Source organism: Bos grunniens, chromosome 7, assembly GCF_055505025.1.
Source record: "Bos grunniens cultivar Pamir isolate PY7600 chromosome 7, Bosgru_T2T1.0, whole genome shotgun sequence".
Classification (NCBI taxonomy): Eukaryota; Metazoa; Chordata; class Mammalia; order Artiodactyla; family Bovidae; genus Bos; species Bos grunniens.
Window position 1 is genome coordinate 58592739 of NC_141171.1, and position 19846 is coordinate 58612584.

General features: G+C 42.1%; 1 protein-coding gene across 1 annotated transcript in view; it reads right to left on the reverse strand.

Annotated features, from left to right (window-relative positions):
* Positions 1 to 19846, reverse strand: part of DPYSL3 (dihydropyrimidinase like 3) — a 117329-nt gene that overhangs the window by 71611 nt on the left and 25872 nt on the right. The gene's annotated exons all lie outside the window — the stretch shown is intronic.

The window sequence follows — 19846 nt, forward strand, 5'->3', positions numbered from 1 at the left end:
TGAGTATTATTTAAAGTAACGACTCTGGATGAGCTGGCCAAGGACATGAGCAGAAATGGAGCTCTGAGGTAAGTCAGCATCCTGGGGCTAACAGAAGAACCAGCAGGGGCAGAGGTCAATGAGACAGCCTGGACACCATGAGAGTACAGTGCTGTGAAGGTCAAGAAATAAAAATTATTTCAAATAAGAAGAAGTGTTCACGTGCTGTTGAAAGGTCAAGCACCGAGGGGAGCTGAGAATTCATCACTGCGTCAAATCACCAAGGGCCTTGTCCAGAACACCTACAGAGTATCTTCATGTCCATCTTACAGTGTTTTACGTGTGTGTGTGTGTGTGAGCAAGTAGTAAATTACTCAGGTAATACTTACTGTGCATCCACTATAGCAGTCTTAATGAAGCTGTGGGCATGAAATCTGATTGGAAGAATTTCCCTAGTGGTCCAGTAACTAAGAATCTGCCTTCCAATGCAGAGGATGCTATTCGATCCCTGGTCTGGGAACTAATATCCCACATGCTGCAGGGCAATTAAGTCTGCAAATACTGAGCGAGCACCACGACTGGAGAGCCCGCTAGCCACAGGGAAGATCCTGTGAGCCACAACGAAGACCTAATGTAGCACCCCCCAAAAAAATAAAAATAAATAAAAAAAGAACAAATGAAGACTAGTCTTAAAAAAAAAAATCTGATTAGAGCATTTCCAAGAGAAAAATCAAACTGTAAATGGGAAATCCCAAATATAAGCAACACTTGCAAGGGATATTTTGTAAACAGGGACAAGGATACAGAGCAGTAACTAGAGAAAGTAGAATCCATTATGAAGGAAATAGCCCAGCAGGGTTTAATGTCAGTGGGGCTGATTCAGAAAGAAGGGGTCACTTCACGATGCGGGAGAGAAATGGGACAGCACAGGTGACATCTAGTGTTCAGATGGAGGGCGTGCCCTTACTCAAGAGCAAAGACTGTTCCCCCCACCAGTAACCAGAGGGTTAGAGTACACTGGCGCAGAGATGGGCAGCTAGGTAAATTTCATGGAGGGGGTTTACAGCAGTTCTCTTCTGACTGTGTCTGTTTTCTCTGCCATCAGCCAAGACAGTCTGGGAGAAAAGGTACTGAAAATTAAGAGGGGTGAGGAGCTGGGATAAAATCAGTTTGTAGGAGAATAAAGGGACTACAGAAATACGGTATGATTCCCTGACAGGACTAAGGATCTCTCCCGTCCCAGGTAGCAACCATAAATTTCAAGAGAGACCAAGAAGTATGCCTTTAGTCATGTACAGCTGTATACATGCAGTCTTGCAGCAGGCAGCCTGTGGAATTTCACCAGGGTTTTGCTAGATGAGTGCTGAGAAGGGAGAAGGAAACTCAGGGAATTGAGGGTAAAGCATGGGATCTAAGCTGGTTGTGAGAGAAAGCAGGGCACAAGTATGGGGGGTGGGGTGGGCAAAGGACAGTAGATATATTGAAGATTAAATAAGATTATTCATGCAAAGCTCTTAGCACAAACTAAATTAATTAGATGGCAGCTGGTTTCCCTGATGGCTCAGATGGTAAAGAATCCAGCTGCAGTGTGGGAGACCTGGGTTCAATCCCTGGGTTGGGATGATTCCCTGGAGGAGGGCATGGCAACCCACTCCAGTATTCTTGCCTGGAGAATTCCATGGATGGAGGAGCCTGGTGGGCTACAGTCCTTGGGGTTGCAAAGAGTCGGACACAACTGAGCAACTTAAGCACAACAATAACATTCCTACCATTATTTTTTAATGTTCTGGTTACTATTTGCTGAACTCATTTGTGTCAGGGACTACGTCTTATTTATCTTTGTAGTCTCCAACTCTGCTATAAGGCTTGGAAGAGTAGAATCAATGAGGGGAAATTAATTGAATGGGGGGGGGAGTCAAGAATATTCTGTCTTCCCTTTAATCCCCCAAATATGTAAAATAAGTGCTTGGTAATTTATACAGTTTTGACTATTGAAAAATTCTACTTTTTAAAAAGACATTTATATTTTGCTATATAATTATGGGTAAATATTCTCCCTGGTCCTGATTTGAAGGATGAAGAAAAACATAGTCACAAAACAGAGAAGAGTTGTCAAGGGGCAAAAGCCACACACAAGGCTTTTGTGAAATATACAGGCTATTCTAATGCGAATAAACATTTAATCTCAGAACTGCCCATTAAGGCATCTGGGTCCATTAATTTTACCTACATTTCAAACAAAGGAAACCTTAGTCATGTACTTCCAGTGTCACAGAATGAAAATCAAAGCGATGATTCACCTGCTATTATTAGATGTTTACATATTAAATACACAGAAATAACCTGACAAACAATCCTATCCTTGAAACACATAAGCCAAAAAAAGAAAAAAAAAAGTGATAGCCAAAGAAAAGTATTCTCAGGGGCTTATTCCAACTCAAACTTCTATTAACATGAGCAAGGTGTGCAAAGCTGTGATGGTGTGCAAACCTGTAGTCGCTCGGTCATGTCCAACTCTGTGCAACCCCATGAACTGTACCCGCCAGGCTCCCCTGTCCACGGGATTCTCCAGGCAAGAATACTGGAGTGGGTTGTCATTTCCTCCTCCAGGGGATCTTCCCGACCCAGGGACCAAACCTGCTTCTCCTGCATTCAGGTGTATTCTTTACCAATGAGCCACCAAACCTACTTCTTCCCGGATGGACATTCTTGTTGATTTCCTCAGTGGAGGATGATTCTGCAGGCCTCTGGCTTTCTCCAAAGCCTGGGTGGTCTCTTCAGGTTTTAAACACAACTTAATCCATACCTGGAGACACTCTGACAGCACATATACATCAAAGGCTGTCAGCTCTGAGCGGCACCTAGGATAGGAAAGGGCTACACAGAAGGTCCAGGATGCAATACAAATGGCCCTGCCCCTTTAGCCATATGCCCCAATACATTCTACTGCACTGGAGGTGTTCGTGCTGGGAAAAGTCACCCCATGAAGGTTATGCACTTCCAACAGGAGTTCACAGGTAAGAACTCTTAGGGCTCTGGGGTAAGAGAATTATGCAGTATTTGAAAAATAGGTCCTTGAATGTTACTGGACCTTGGTAGAGACAGAAGACTTGACCTGGGTCAAGAAGTGGTCATGCGGTCAGAAATATCCACCATGAGCTGGGTTCTATCAGAACCGCCAAGTCATAAGATTAAGTTGGCTAAGCAGCAATTGGCCAAGCAGCAAATGACTGTGAGAAGGGCTAAAGGGCACAAGTAAACTATCTGAGCAAGTGGCCCTGTCTCCCACGTTATTCACTACTGCTGCTCCAGTACTTTTGTTACACACCTATGGTCCTTAGGTGGAGAAGGCAATGGCACCCCACTCCAGTACTCTTGCCTGGAAAATCCCATGGATGGAGGAGCCTGGTAGGCTGCAGTCCATGGAGTCACTAAGAGTTGGACACGACTGAGCGACTTCACTTTCACTTTTCACTCATGCAGTGGAGAAGGAAATGGCAACCCACTCCAGTGTTCTTGCCTGGAGAATCCCAGGGACGGGGGAGCCTGGTGGGCTGCCGTCTATGGGGTCGCACAGAGTTGGACACGACTGAAGTGACTTAGCAGCAGCAGCATGGTCCTTAGGATCAGCTGATGGAGGAGGAGAACACCTGAGCCTGATTTCTAGAAGGGTTGGCTCAGTGTGTAGACCACACTGATGTCTGACCATGGCCACCTGACAGTCCCACTCAGGGGTGGTGCTGAAAGACAGCAGTGAAGAGATCCTTTCCCAAATGGCCAGAGCTTCAGACAGTACACCTAAGCATCCACTTTGGAAAGAAAACTGATTCAAGATTATGTAGAGTGAGTGTTGAAGCATTCTTAGGTGGTAAGGGGAAGGATTCAAGACCAAGGAAAAGGTAGCCTTAGTTAGAAGCACATGGGAGACTTATGGGAGTGGGCATAAAGAGTGAAGATATATATGCGTGTGTGTGTGTGTGTGTGTATATATATATATATAGTATCTTAATGTCCTCCAGAGAGCATCCATCACAGAAGAGGCATGAAACAATGAGGCAGACAAAATGTCTCAGTTAGCTGACATCAGCTATCCTCAACCCAATGTTGGCACACAGTGGGCACAAGAATGGAGGAGACAAGACACGGTGGCAGGGATGGAGGCCATGCAGAGAATGTCCACACACCAGTGTTGATCCCACTACTGGTGCTCTCAAACATCATGCCTGCCAGGAACAGATGCCTCCCCAAGATGGCACCATCCCTCAAAGATACACACAGATGTAGATAACCTTAGACCCCTTTCACACTGGAAAGAACAGTGATTCATTTTTATAGAAATGAACACATATTCTAGACATGGATGTGCCCCTTCTGCTGCTGTGGCCTCAGTCAACCCTATCTGAGGACGTAAGGAGATTTTGATACACTGGCAAGGATTCACATAGCAATCACATCAGATCAAGGGACTTGTTTGACAACAAATAAGATGCAAGAAAAGCCACGTGACTGCAGGATCCACCAGTTATGTCAAATACCCCATCAACCTGAAGCTGCCAACCTGAGCGAGGGGGAATGGCCTACTGAAGGCACAACTGAGGCACCAATTCAGAGACGACCGCTTGCAAGGACAAGGCACCATCCTCGGGACGTCCTGTGCATTGTAAATCAATCCCCTTTATACACTGCTGTGTCTTGAAAGGAAGAGCATGTGGATCCAAGAACCTAGGGGAAGAAGCAGGAGTGACCCCTTTTACTTTCACTCCCAGGGGCTTCCCTGGTAACTCAGATGGTAAAGAATGTGCCTACAATGCAGGAGACCAGGGTTTGACTCCTGGGTTGGTAAGATCCCCTGGAGTAGGAAATGGCAACCCACTGCAGTATTTTTGCCTGGAGAATCCCATGGACAGAGGAGCCTGATGGGCTACAGACCATAGGGTCACAAAGATTCAGACACGACTGAAGAGACTTAGCATGTACATGCTCAAGGAGAATCTAGAATGGTTAGGAGAGGACATTAATGAGTATTAGTGTGGCCCTAAGACCAGCTGTGGGAAAAGAGGTCTTGAGACCCCACAAGAAAAGAGGCACACTCACATCCTAGAGTTTTTGCTTCCAGAAATTACACAAAGAGCAAGTATCTGAGCAAGGCAAGGAGGAGTCTGCATAGACATGAATCTCAACCCAGCCCCCAGTTCAGGGCTGAAGGACTCAGCCCTTGCCCCCTGCTCAGGTGCTCCAACCCTTTCCTGGAAACTGTCCTTGTCTAGGGTACCCACCCCACAAGGGCACCTGATCCAGTGATTGCTAATGTAAGCATATAAAGGCCTGGCCTCCCAGATACAAAAGGGCAACTACTCTAAGGGGTTATCCTGGTTTCATGCCTATCAAGTCAACTGAAGTCTTTGTCAAGACCACATCAGAGCTTCCCCTTCTGCCCATCCCTTCCTTTCCCTTCCCTTCCACAGATCTTGAGCCTAAGTACACTCCCTAATACACTTCCCACATTTTATTCTTCTCAGAATCTGGTTCCCAGGAAATCCAACCTGCAGCAGTGAGACTGGTATTAAGTGAATATGTGCAGTGACTTTTTTCATTTTAGCCAATATTTTTAAATGTATAGATTTCATATTCAAACTTAGAGTAAAAAAAAATTGGAACATTTGGCAATCCTGAGCTCATAGACACATTGGTGCCTATCAACTAGAGCTGAAGACAGGCTGCTCTTTGGAACAAACATGTACAATAAGTCCCCTACCTAAGAACTTTCAATGTTAGAACGTGTGTTTGCATACCCAGTCACGTGCTGCTTCACGTCTCTGGCATACATTGTCACGTACGTGCATCCTCTGTAAGTGGTTCTACTTTTGTATACTTTACTGTACAGTACTGTATAGAGTGGGCTTCCCTGCTGGCTCAGTGGTAAGGAATCCACCTGCCCATGCGGGAACCATGGGTTTGGTCCCTGGGTTGGGAAGATCCCCTGGAGAAGGAAATGGCAACCCTCTCCAATATTCTTGTCTGGGAAAATCCCCATTGACAGAGGAGCCTGGTGGGCTACAACCTGCGGGGTTGCAAAAGAGTCAGACACGACTCAGCAACTAAGCAATAACAACTGTAGAGAGTAGAGTAGTATCTTTATTTCAAGACCAGGATATCTGGAAGCAAGCATGAAAGCTGCAGTGATATAGCCGGTACTGCTAGGAAGCATCAGCTGTTGTACTGTACTACTATGCTTGTCAAGGTACTATTGTTGTTGTTGAGTTGTTAAGTCCCATCTGACTCTTACTGACTCCATGGACTGCAGCACACCAAGTTCCCCTGTCTTTCATTATCAAGGTACTAATAGTATAAGATTTAAAATGTTTTATTTTTTGTGTTTATTTTTTATGCAATATTTGTGTGAAAAGTATTATAAACCTATTACACTACAGTACTACATAGACAATTGTGTTAGTTGGGTACCTAAGCTAACTTTGTTGGACTTACGAACAAACTGAACTCACGAACGTGCTCTTGGAATGGAACCCGTTCACATGTAGGGAAAGAATATTCCCCCAATCAGCTATAATGTCTGCTGCTTCCTCATCCTTCACGTAGAGTTGGCTTCCATATTTTTATACCACCTTCCTGGCTCAGAGTCACTTGAATTTCTGATATCAGGACACTTGGAGACTGAGTTATTTAGGCATTAAGGAATGGGGACTCTGGTCTCAAAGGTGAAGGCTGTTCTTTCCCAAAGCAGAGTTAGATGCTTGTTCAGGACTGAGAGCAATGAATTATCTCCAGGGAAACACCTCCTCCCCACACACCCTCACTCTACCCCCATGGGGGCCCTAAGCCACAAGACTTGAGTCCTGGAACTCCCTGACCCTCTGCTAAAAGTCAGTTTGAGAGCCTGGGCTGATGCTGCAGGATCTCTGGTTACGAGCAATCAGTTTCACCTCTGGGCTGAATGGAAACATATGTGATTGAATTTAGATCTCTCCGGGCCCAGCACAACAGCTCACCCCGAGATGAGGGATGTGAGACTCACTCTTGGACGGAAGCTCAAAAGAGCAAGCCAACCCCCAAGTGCAAGGCTGGAACCCCAGCTTTCATTTTCCAGGTTTCCCACCCATCTCCAGGAAGGGACTTTGGCTGCATGTCTTTTGTGGGGTTTTTTTCCCCTCCGGTTTCCTGTACTTGGCTGTAGCAAATGCTCTAGGGCCTCAACAACCTCTGGATTCCTATCTTTTCAGAGAAATAGGAATGGATAGACATATGCCCAACCGTGCAGTCACAGGTTTCTCTGAGCAAATCCCCAAAGGAACAGTGGAGTGGAAAACAGGCTCCTCTCGCATGTCACTGGTATGTCAACGAATGAGCACTTCTTTCTTGGACTGGTCACCTGTGTGCACTGATCCCAAGTGAAATCCTGGATTTCTGACTCCGGACAAATGCTGACCTGGCCCCAGGCAGAGTGCCTCGACACTTTTTAAGGTCCAGGCACTCATTTTTTTATTGGAGATCGTAAACATAAGAGGTGAGAGCCAGAGAGTGAAATAGAGGAAAAACTTAGATTTTCCAAATTCATTTCCAATTAGTTGACTTTGGAATGAGTCTGAACATCTTCTAAGTTTGCCTCATCTGTGAAATGGGTCAGTAGAAGAGCTGAGCGGATAGGCTGACACAACCATGAAAGAACAGGTCCAAAAAGATGAGTTGATTCATTAAAAAGCAGTTGCTGGTGTATGTCATCATGGTGGCACAGAATGATTAAAAGAACAGGTTTTGGAGTCCCTATATTGGTGAGTGGATAAAAATGGAGAACTGATTACCCTGGGCCCCAGCCAAATTCGATTCTTGCTTCTTTGCTGTAATCATAACCAAAACAGATAAGGACTGTCTGGACTTACAGTACTATATACTGAGCATCTTCCAAGGTATGCATAATTAATTAATATATATTTTTAAATGTAACCAAGCCCTGTTTTCATGATTTCAAAGCCACAAATAATTTCCAGTGACCTCCAAAAACCCTAAAGTATTGCTGACAAGATGGATAAAGACATTTTGTTATTGACACTTACCTACTTATATATTTGATGGGGATTCTCTATAGCAAGAGGGAAAGTAATGTATAATGAGATGCTGGACAGTGGGACAATGGATCTGTGGTAATGAGGGTTTTAAGCTAATGCCACTGTGGAAAACAAGTACATAAACACCCACATAGCCTTGACTCAGCTTTGATTAAAATTAAAGTTAAAATTAGGGCCATTTTCTTTTTCTAAGCAGGAGTTCTGCAAATCACTCATAGGGGTAGCTTTAAGAGAAAAGATTACTGAATATTTTATACATTTAGAATAAAATTTAAGGTGAATGTATAGTGTCTATTTTATCAGCATCAAGTTGAGTTTCTCTCTAAATCCTCAAGCTTTTCTAATGTTTTAATGCAAGGTCTCCTCACTTAAAACCTTGGGACTATGAAAGGTTCTTATAGGAAACTACTTTATCACAAAGTTTGCTGTAAAAGATCCTACTCAGATAAAGGTTAGTTCAGGTTTTCCCACTCAATGTAACACAAAAACCTAAATGAACTTTTTGGCCAACCCAATATGTTTGCCACAGAAGGCCAGTTTGACTCATTCACTTTGTGATGACTGATTTGCTATGGTCTTGCTAAATGACTTCTCATTGATTAGTATAAAAAGATGGTAAAGGCTCTTAGAAGTAAGGGCAGAACTAATGACACCTCTATGGCATTTTTTTTTTTCATGTAACATAGAAAGTAACTAGCCAGTGAACTTGAGACCATAATGTGGGCTATTTTCCATCACAACGTCAATACAAGAGAAAAACATCTGAGGCAGCCAATTGCCCACCACTAGGGACAGAGTGAGGGAATGGCTGGTCCCCCTCCCTTGCCAAACTCCTATGACCTTGGACCACCTTCAAGCTAACATCACCCTGGGAGTCTTAGCCAGTGCCAACCACCCCTGCACTCTGGAGCCATCTGCCTGATGCCAGTGGTAGATTCTCCTTCTCAGTAATGCAGGTTTCTGGACCCTGACAGCTGCTGGAGTGTAGTGTCTGTCCATAAACCTAATGACTGGTCCCCAGGCATGTACAGAAAGCCAACTCTGGAGCTCAGAAATGGAGTCCAACAATGCTAGTGACATAGACTGCAATTCTAAGCTCTGCGGTGCCTGCTAACAATGGTGCCTCCAGATAAGTTTATTTAAACTCAGTTTCTGCCTCTGTAAAATGGGGCAATATGGTTAACTATATGGTATGAGGATTATGTAAAATGGGCTTTCCTGGTGGCTCAGATGGTTAAGAGCTTGCCTGCAATGCAGGAGACCTGGGTTCAATCCCTGGGTTGGGAAGATTCCTTGGAGAAGGTAATGGCTATCCACTCCAATATTCCATGGACAGAGGAGCCTGGCAACCTATAGTCCATGGGGTTGCTAAGAGTTGAACATGACTGAGCAATTAACACTTTCATTTTATGTGAAATAAAGGGACAGTATCTGATATTCTCCGAATGCTCCAAGAAACTGGATTGATCGATCTGATTAATTAAAATACTGCATGATGTTGCTCAGGGTAGAGAGTGTTATTGAGTGAACCCAGTCCAAGGAAAGCCAAAAACCTAGAGTGTGTCATACTGAGTGAAGTAAGTCAGACAGAGAAGGAGAAATATCACATGACATCCCTTACATGCAGAATATAAAAAGAAATGACACAAATGAAACTTATATACAAGACAGAAACAGACTCAAAGAAAGCCAAAAAATTCTGTGGGTATATATTTTGGCACATTTTTTTCCAGGAGAGGGTGAGTCTCTGGTTTTCTTCAGATTCTCAAAAGGGTGCATATGACCCCCAAAAGGTCAAGCATTCTCATCACTGATATTACAGTGCCTCCCAGTCTTCTCTCCAGCCAGACCTCCTCTCTTAGCTTCAAGCTCTAACATCCAAAAGCAAAAGGGGTGTCTCTACCTGAGAAGCCACCAGAACCTCCACACCCCTGCAGTGGGCCCTGCGGTCCACCACCCAGATCCCTCTTCAGCAGGAAAGGGCTTATGATCCCAGCCACATAGGTGCCACCAGCAGAGGTTCTCACTCGTCAGCCACTTTTGTATGTTGCTTCACCTAAGGCGGTCCACCTTGCCCAAGATGACACAGCCTTGGGCGTGGCCGACATCCAAGGACACAGATGAGAAGTTGAGGCCTGGTCCTCTGAGCCCAACTTGACTGAGAGCTGAAGGTTCATCCTCTTTCTAGACCTCCTGGCAGGGTCAGCTCTGGTTTCTGTTGATGCTGCATTTTCCCTCTACTCAATTATGCTTCCTTCCCTTCTTGTCTTTCCCATCCACTATTGTTGATCTCAAGGGCATCCCATAGAAACCTTTCTGCAGGCTAATCTTGTCTTATGATCTGATTCCCAGGGAAACTGAAACACTCATGTCTCAAGTAGGTTCCAGAACCTTCTGCACTTTCTGCAGTGCTTTGTAACCTAGCTAGTGATACCTCACTTCACCTAGTCTTTAACCAGAAACCTGAGTCTTAGCCCTGGGTGCTTCTGCACTGTCTGCTCCCTCTGCTTGATCAGCCTCAGTCAGAGGCTGAGGTGACCATTCTGGTCTCACCTAAATGTCCTCTCTTTACTTACTTGTATGGAAGCCTCCAATCATTCGCAAGTCCTCTCAGGTTAAAGTCTAAGATTCCAAACATGATGGACAAAACTTCCCATCCTTGGCCTTTGTGCTCATCTCTGGGCTTCATCATTCTTCAGTCCTGATTGTACTTTATGTTCCCATCACTCTAAGAACCAGGGGTTCCTCTCACATCATGTGGCTGTCTACAAGTGCTGGCCCATGTCATACTTTCTGCCTGAAACAATCATCCCCTTCTTAAACTGGGAATCTTCAAATAACCCTTTAAGATCAACTCAGGCCCTATCTTCTCCAGAAAGGTTCCCCTGACCCCTATCCAGTGACCCCTGGTGCTCCCCTGAGTCTCTGCCAGCTTGCAGCTCCGTGCTTATAGGGTGTGTGACGATTATCTGCTTTGTTCTCCATCTTCCTCATGATCCTTGAGGGTCAGGCTCTGTTTATTCATTACTGTGTTCTGGTGCCAGCACAGTGCCTAGCACATAAAGGCACTCATGAGACACTTGTTAAATGATCACCTTGGATGGATATATATACCAACATACATATATACATACATGGACCCATGCACACACATACACAAACCACAAGTGTCAATTTGGTTGACTCTTAGTGAAAACATCTTGTTGAAAAGTTACAGCAAATCTCAATAAAACAATTTTTTAAAGTGGTGGTGGTGGCCGGGCAGGAGGAGAGACTGTATTAAAAAGATTCAGTGTAAGCAGCCAGACTAGAATCAGGATCTGTCAGCAAGCACCTCCTTTCCCTTCTGAGGCCTCACAGACATTCACCGTTAACATCAGCCACACTTCTCTAAACATTCAGTCACTCCATATTTCTTTGTTCTAATCACACTGAGAGAATCAAAGGCGTTTCTCTTGGTTCTGATTCCCAACCTGAAGGAGCTGGCTCAGTTTGAACCATGTATTACCCTACAGGCTAATCAAGTAAGGAGATGGGATGAAGGAATCAGCTCCTTGGCTGTAAGGAGCCCACCCATGTGTGTAGAGGCCATCATGACCTTGGCAGAACCCAGAAAGGTAAGTGATTGCTACCTGCCATCCACAAAAAGGGGCAGATGAGGGTGCCCCAAAACTCACACTGCATTACCAAAGAAAAGAAAATGACAGTCAGCTTTAAGAGAAGAACTATCAAGAGCACGAGAGAGGAGCCTGAGGAAGGTTTTGCAACGACAATCCTTGAAAATGTAAATTTGCCTGCTTGCCATATGCTAACAACTGCCCACAGTCCACACATCACAGGCATCTATGTCGAGATCGCTGCCCCTCTCCCCGCCACCTCTCAGGCTTCTCTGTCTTTGTCCACTTGCACCAGTTTCATTCTTTTTTCAGTTTTTTCAGATCTTCAAAGAGATCAATTCCATGAGACTACAGACGCAATCAACCCACTCAGTCCTACCGGTAAAATACACACAGGTAAAGAAGGCACACGGTTTGCCCACCTGGAAACCTACACTGTTAGTGTAGGATTCTGACTCCTAAGCCAGAGATCCATCGTCCATCCCACACTGCAGCACTTCATCCTGGAAAGACAGGTAGGGGTGTGGGGGAGGGTGGGGTTCATGCCCTGTCTAAAGCTTTAGTAACATTAAGCTCAGTCTCAGATGAAATTAAATCATGTACAATATCAGAAAGAGATGGGTAAATGCTAAGACAGAGACAATGACTATTCTGAGCTCTAAGATATAATAACAAGGTGTTGTCATGAAAAGAGAAAAAATACAACAACAACAAGTCAAGATATCCATCTTTTAGCCAAGTCTATTTTATGAACAAATTGCTTGACTTTAAGCAACTCACTTAACCTCTCTTTATCTCTTTAATGGAGAATGAATTATTTCTTCCAACTTCTTTGGGCTGATTATCAAATGAGATAATGGAAATGCGCCCCCCCCCCCTTTTTTTTTTAAAGAAAGCACTCCAAAAGGCTATCTGAACACCAGGCCTTCGTATTATTTTTCCATTATGTTACAAACATATCCCAAATTGATATCCGCTCCAAAGCTCATTTACCATTGTTGCTTTCCAAGTATGACCCTTCCTTTAAGTACCTCTCTGTTTTTCAAATTATGTATTTCTCCAGATGCATGTTTCTACTTTTCCAGGCTGATCTCATTTGTTCATTTCCTGTCCATATTTCTAATCTCTCTAGGTTGCTCTGTACTATGTCTCTTCCTCACTAGTGTCTCTAACACCATCCTATTTACCCTCATCTGCAGCTATAATTGCCATAATAGGTTTACATCCTCTTTCCAAGCCATTAATAACAATGCAAAATAAAATGCGTCTGAAGCCGATCTCTCCAGTATCCTCCTGGAAATTACAGCATGCCATTTTTCATTCTTGTTGGGTTTTTTGGCCACTTTTGAGGTCATTTCTCATGGTTCGGAGAACTTCCTAACCCTATCCAAGACTGTTTGGTTTGGTTTTTTGAATCATATGAGAACCAGACCTCATTTCTCCTGCTCACAGTAAATACAATAATGGAAAATAAGATAAGTTATAACATGCCACCACACAAAACCAGGCACTTAGAGCCCTGAAAATCAATTAGCGGGTTCCTAACCAAAGATCTTCTGTCTCACATTGATGCAAGTGCTCACTGGGATTTTTGCCCCGTGTTGATCCAGAAATCAGGAAGATCTAAGTTTTCCAAGTGGAATTGCAAGCACTTGTTGTTTCTTTTCAGCAGAAAACTGCAGCCAAGTTCCTCCATAAACCTGAGGAATGGGTGGTATAAATTGAGGCTCACTACAAAGAAACAGCTTCTCTTTGTTGTCTTTCCTCAATAAATTGGCTGACATTAGAGTCCTGTCTTTGCTTCCATTACAACACTTGGCAGCTTCTGAAGACAAAGGAATTTACAGAAGAAAGAGAAGGAACTCAAGACTAATCCATGGGTGAATAAACTTGAGAAACGGCTTCGCTGTCATACTATTGCAAACAATTTTCTTTTCTTCCTGGTGTGGGATTCTGTTTTTGTTTTTGTTTCATTTTTTAATTCAGTTTGGCAGGGGGCGCTTTGCCTTTTTCCAGTCTCCAGGATCTCTCTCTTCACTTCTTCCCGAGCACTTCTGGCCATGGGCTTTCCCACCAGCACTTCTGTTTTTTGCAGTTTAACTCTGGATTCAAGCTCCAAACAATTGGAAATCCAAAAATGAACAAAACCTTGGTACTTTTTCTGAACTCCCATAAGGATATACAAATTTTGTCCAAATTAAAAATGTTAAAAATATCTGAGACCCCAACAACCAACAATTTATGCGGAGTTTTAGTTTCTGAATAAAGAGGAAAGAAATGCTCAAGGACTACATACCCTAAGTTAATAGCAGTGTTTGGAGAAAAGTCTAATTTACAGTAATTCCTTTCATCCATGAAAAGTAGGAAAACATGAGCTTGGGGCACAGACCTGGTTCGCTACCTCAGTTACACCAGAAACTTGCTTTACGAAACTGGAAAGTTTTCTTAAGCTTTTAAAATTTGTTTCCTCTTCCATTACATGGAGATACTACTCCTCCCAAGTGGGGCAATGTTTGTATTAAAGGCGCAGAAGAGTGGCTCATAAACACAGTCCCTGGTGAAGAGTAGGTGATCAGTAAACACCAGCTGCTTCCTTTGTCCTCCTGTATATACAATGGAAAAAATGTAATCTTTTATTAATACACATGGCTCTTTTTTCTCATAATACTGTTACCAGACTGTCATGAACTGCTAAGATGAAAATGTCTTTTCATGAATTTAATATGAGAATGATGATACTATGCAGACAGCATTCTAAATGGCTTTATATGCATTATTTCATTTAATCCTCACAAAGGAAGGTAATTTTACTACAGAAAAGGATGCAGATGTTGAGAATGGTTAAATGACATGCTAGCTGTCAGTAGACAAGTCAGGAGTTGATGTGTATACTTGTTAAGCATTCCATGTAATGCCTGCCACATGGTCAATTCTTAATACTAGAGATTTAATGAAGGAATGAGTTTTTTTGGTAATATAATTAGATCCCTTCTTGTAATATCGTTTTACTTTTTTACCATCTTTATTGAGCTTTAACTCACAAGCCATAAAGTTCACCATTTAAGTACCCAATTCGGTGGGATTTTTAGTATATTCAGAGCTATACAAACATCACCACAATCTAAGTGGAGAATGTTTTCATTGCCAGACAGGTCCTTTATTTTTTAAAATCTGGATTTTCAGAGATTTCTTAAAGGAGAAAATATCATTGTATCAAAAATAGCAGTTCTCTTTTACATTGTTGGTTAAGGAATGTACAGTTACTTCAGAAAATAACTGGGCTGTTTCCTATAAGACTAAATATATATCAACATAAATGTATGTCAGCTACATTTCAATTTTTTAAAAAAGACTAAATATGTATCAACCATTCTCCTCAGCAATTGCACTTTGGGGCATTTATCCAAAAATGAAAACTTACTTTCACATGAAAAGTTGTATAGGAATGTTCATAGTAGTCCTATTTCTAATTGCCAGGAAGTGGAAACAGCCCAAATCTCCTTCACTAGGGGAGTGGAAAAATAAAGTCTGATGTATTTGCATGATGCAATACCACTCCATCAATAGAAAGGGTCAAATTATAGATAAAAGGTGAAAAACTAGGATGGATCTTAAGGGAATAGCACTTAATAAACAAAAAATAATTCACAAGGTAACATACTATAACAATCCCACTTATATAACACCTTCAACAAAACAAAACTATAGAGATGGAAAACAGATCAGTAGTTGCCAGGGGACAGGGACGAGGTAGGCAGACAATAAAGTTGGTAGCATGTGGGAGTCCTTTGTAGTGATGAAACAATTCTGTATTTTGCACCATGATGCTTATATGAAGATGCATGGAATAAAACTGCATAGAATTATACACATCATAATCAACTGTGTAGCATGTATAACCTAAATTCCACAACTGTGTAGCGGGTGGAATCTAAATTCCCTGACCAGGGATCAAATCAGCACCCCCTGCACTGGAAGTGAGGAATCCTAACAACTGGACCGCCAGGGAAATCCCTAGATATCTTCTTTAAAACTCATTTTGACTTTCCTTTTGAAACACAGTTTTTTTCACTTTTTATTTTGAAATGATTATAGGTTCACAGGAAGTTGCGAAAATGGCACAGAGAGCTCTTTGAACACTCGACTCAGCTTTTGTCAATGGTCATATCTTATTAACAGAAGTACAGCCAAGACCAGAAAATTAACATGGGTATATCGCTCATCACTGTCACTGATACATAGACCTGACACAAAGATCTAAATCACAGACCAAATTGCTCATAATGGAAAATCATTCAGGGGAATGGAAAGAACACCTGGAACAAACAGATGAAAGCGGAGCCTCAGAGCTAGTTTATAAATATAAGCTCAATTTAAAAATAAGTAAAAGCTTCCTTTGGAAGGGTGGAAATATCTAAGTAATTAGAAACTACAGAAGAAATCCCACATCAAGGACTGTCTTAACATGTTATAATGAGAAGGATGACTCAAACTCTTGAAAACACTCCTAAAGGTTTTAGACAGGAAAATTATAGTGAAAAAAAATCTAAAGTTAATTTACTTGGATTAAAAGCATGTATACAAAGTAGTATGGACAGAAAGTAGCACCAATGTACACATCCTCAGAAACGAATGTATGATGACTATACTGCATCTACAGACAGTAATGATAATGATAAGAAGTACAACTGTTAAATGCGATGCACCCAAGACCTTTCCTAAATGCTTTATATCTATTGCATAATTCCCATAACAGCCTGGTGGGATTGATACTATTAGCACGGCCCTCTTTACAATGACAAAACAGGTAGAATGAACATATGTAACTTGACCAAACTCACGTAGCAAGTAAGTGGTGGACCTAGACTGAAATTGATATAGCTATGGTCATAAATATACAAATCCCATTTTAAGATGCAAAATTAAATAAAGTATATGAACTAGTCTATAATTTCTAGCACAGAAAATTACTCCATAATGCTAATTAGTCCTTCGATCACCTAACAAAGAAAGAAACAAATTGATTTTATTAGAATTAACCTAAACTTTGTGTTATCAAGGGTCCAATCAGAGAACAATTTCTATGACTACAAAACAATTGATGTTTATAATGATGAGGACAGCAGTATGGCAAATTAGATGGTCTAACCTTTCCAACACAAAATATCAATGCATAGTTAGGAGCAGAAACAGGGGAACTGAAAACAGAAGTAAGGAGAAGGAGAGCTGGCACTTGGCTGCCTTATGGGAAGTTGCGCATCTTGGTAACCAAGGATCTGGGTTTTAAAGCTCTGGGAGGACAAAAAATGAGGCCATTTGGTCCTCACCAAAGACAGAGTGATTAGAACGGACACCCCCCACACACATATGTTTTGGTCCTTCCATGAAAAAAACAAAAAAGGAAAATCTTATTAATGAAGGATGATGATATGGAGCTCTTTCACCTTGGCCCATGCTCTTGATGGGGTATTATGGGTGAGTCTCCTCAGAATTTGTCAGTGAGAAGATATTCACACCAGTTTAGATTTTACTTTAAACCAGAAGGAATTCTTAAAATGGAATATTAACTTTAAAAATGATCATGGCAAAGAAAGCACTGGGGTACCTGGCAAAAGCAAAACCACTCAAAAAGAGATACGCTGGATCCAGGTTCATTAGACTCTTTCAGAAAAATATTACCTAACATGAATTCACAATTAGAAATTGCAAAACATGTAAGAAAATAACATATCGTGAGCAAGATTTAGCCGATACAGCAAGTACAGTAGAAAATTGAAAACTTCATATAATAAAATAGTCAGATACAATAAAATCAGTGTATTCAAATTGATGAAATCCCCAGTAAAAACAACATTTAAGTACAGGAACAGAATTGGACACTATCAAAACAGAAAATGCAAATTTTAAAAAGGGGGAAGGGAAAATATCTTTTGGAAATAAATAGCCAGTGAAATGAAATACTTAATAGACAGTTATCAAGCAGATTAAGAAAGTTTCTGTAGAGAAAGTTTGTGAGCTGGAATGTAAATACGATCAAATAACTAATTGTGGTGAAGAATGAAAAGAAATGGAAAATACAACAGAGAGGTTAAGAAACTGAGACATCAGCGAGATGGTTCATCGTAATTAATAGGCATTTCAGAGAGAAATAGAGAGAGGTTATTCTCCATAGGTAATGACTAAGACATTTCCAGAACTGTTCATGTTTCATAAAAGATATGAATCCTCAAATTCAAAAATATGTGGAATTCAGAGATGAAAAATCTTTATTAAAATCACAGAACTCAAAGTCAAAGATGCTAAAGGCAAGCAGAGAGAAAGAAAGATGACTACAAAAGAACTCGAGATCTGAAACTATATCAGATTCTGAAAGACTGAACCCTGGCATCGTTAACAAGGTGAATGTTTTAGCATATTTTATTTGTTCCGATTCTCAGTGGCCCATGCAAGTCACACGTGAAAATGACAACAGTCTTTCCCTTTGGATGTAGTATGCTGCTGCTACTAAGTCGCTTCAGTCGTGTCCAACTCTGTGCGACCCCATGAACTGTAGCCTACCAGGCTCCCCCATCCCTGGGATTCTCCAGGCAAGAACACTGGAGTGGGTTGCCGTTTCCTTCTGCAATTTGGATGTAGTATACAGCTTTGCAAAATCTCTACTACATGATTCGATTAGTCTTAAGAATGTAATCTTGGGCTCTGGAGTCAGATGGCAGAGATTGACTTTGTCAGAGTGATTTAGTCTCTCTGTTTCATTTCGTGTGTCTATAAAATGGTAGCACTCATAGATTATTATAATGTTTTGTGTTTTAAGTGAAATGATACATGTCAAATGCTTAAAATACTGCCTGGAATACATGAAAAACTCAATGACTATTACCTAGTGTCATTACTATTACAATATTTCATTTGATCTTAATAGTACTACGGTAGAGACTCTGATGCTGGGAGGGATTGGGGGCAGGAGGAGAAGGGGACAACAGAGGATGAAATGGCTGGATGGCATCACCAACTCGATGGATATGAGTTTGAGTGAACTCTGGGAGTTGGTGATGGACAGGGAGGCCTGGCGTGCTGCGATTCACGAGGTCGCAAAGAGTTGAACACAACTGAGCAACTGAACTGAACTGAACTGAACTGACTGAGAGACTTGGTTTCCACTTTCCCAGAGAACTGTATGATTTGATAGCTAATTGCTGATTCAGAATTACAATTAGACTTTTTAGAGCTGGGACCAGAATTCATGTCTCTTGTGTCCTACCATTTTGCACTCTCTCTTTAATTATTGCTCTTACAAAAAAGTTTTTCAGTAAAGGGTTTATCCTGAGTTAGCCACTGCATAAGATAACACATCTCTCAAAGCTTCAAGTGTTTGTTATTACTGATCTTTTAGAAGTGGGTTACAGATCTTATCAATACACACTCTGACTTTTTGTGGTCATTGTACCTCCAGGCTGTACGCATCAGTGTCAGTGAAGACCGGCATTTAGCTATGCTTATTTCCCTCTATAAGGGAAGCTTGAAAATGGAGTTTTTCAAGCTGGGCACACTGCCTTCCTCAACAAAGTCAGGGCTGTCTTAGGAGACAGTTGAGTATTGGTTAGACAAAGGCCATAAGATTACGAAGTGTGGTCTGAGACACATGGCACCTTTGGAAAGAAGGAGGTAGCCGAGAGGATGCAAGACGGGTCCAGAAGCTTGTGGCCTGCACATGCTCTGTAAAGCTCTGCATAACTTGGCTCTGGCCGACCTCTCTGATATTGACTTCTGCCCAGTGTATGCCCTCACCATCTACAGGATTTCCACATAGATAGATAGATTTCCATGTATATTTCCATATTCTTCAGCATGCCATGCTTTCTCTTTTACAGATCCCCAGCTTGGAAACACCCTTGTTCTCCCCACCTCCCATCCCGTCTCAACACACAGACACACACCAGCATAAATGTCCATGACCATAACATACATGCACACTTTGCCAGGCTAACACAAATGCATGCTTGGGCCATGGAAAGGCTTCCCTATCCCTCAGGTCCTGTTTCAGTCTCCTCTCTGTCTGGTAGCCCCTGTGGCCCCTTGTGCCAACCCCTACTGTAACACTGATCACACCCACCATATCACCAGTGTGTTTGTGCATGTGACCAATCCCCTTCCCACCACTTCCCAAAC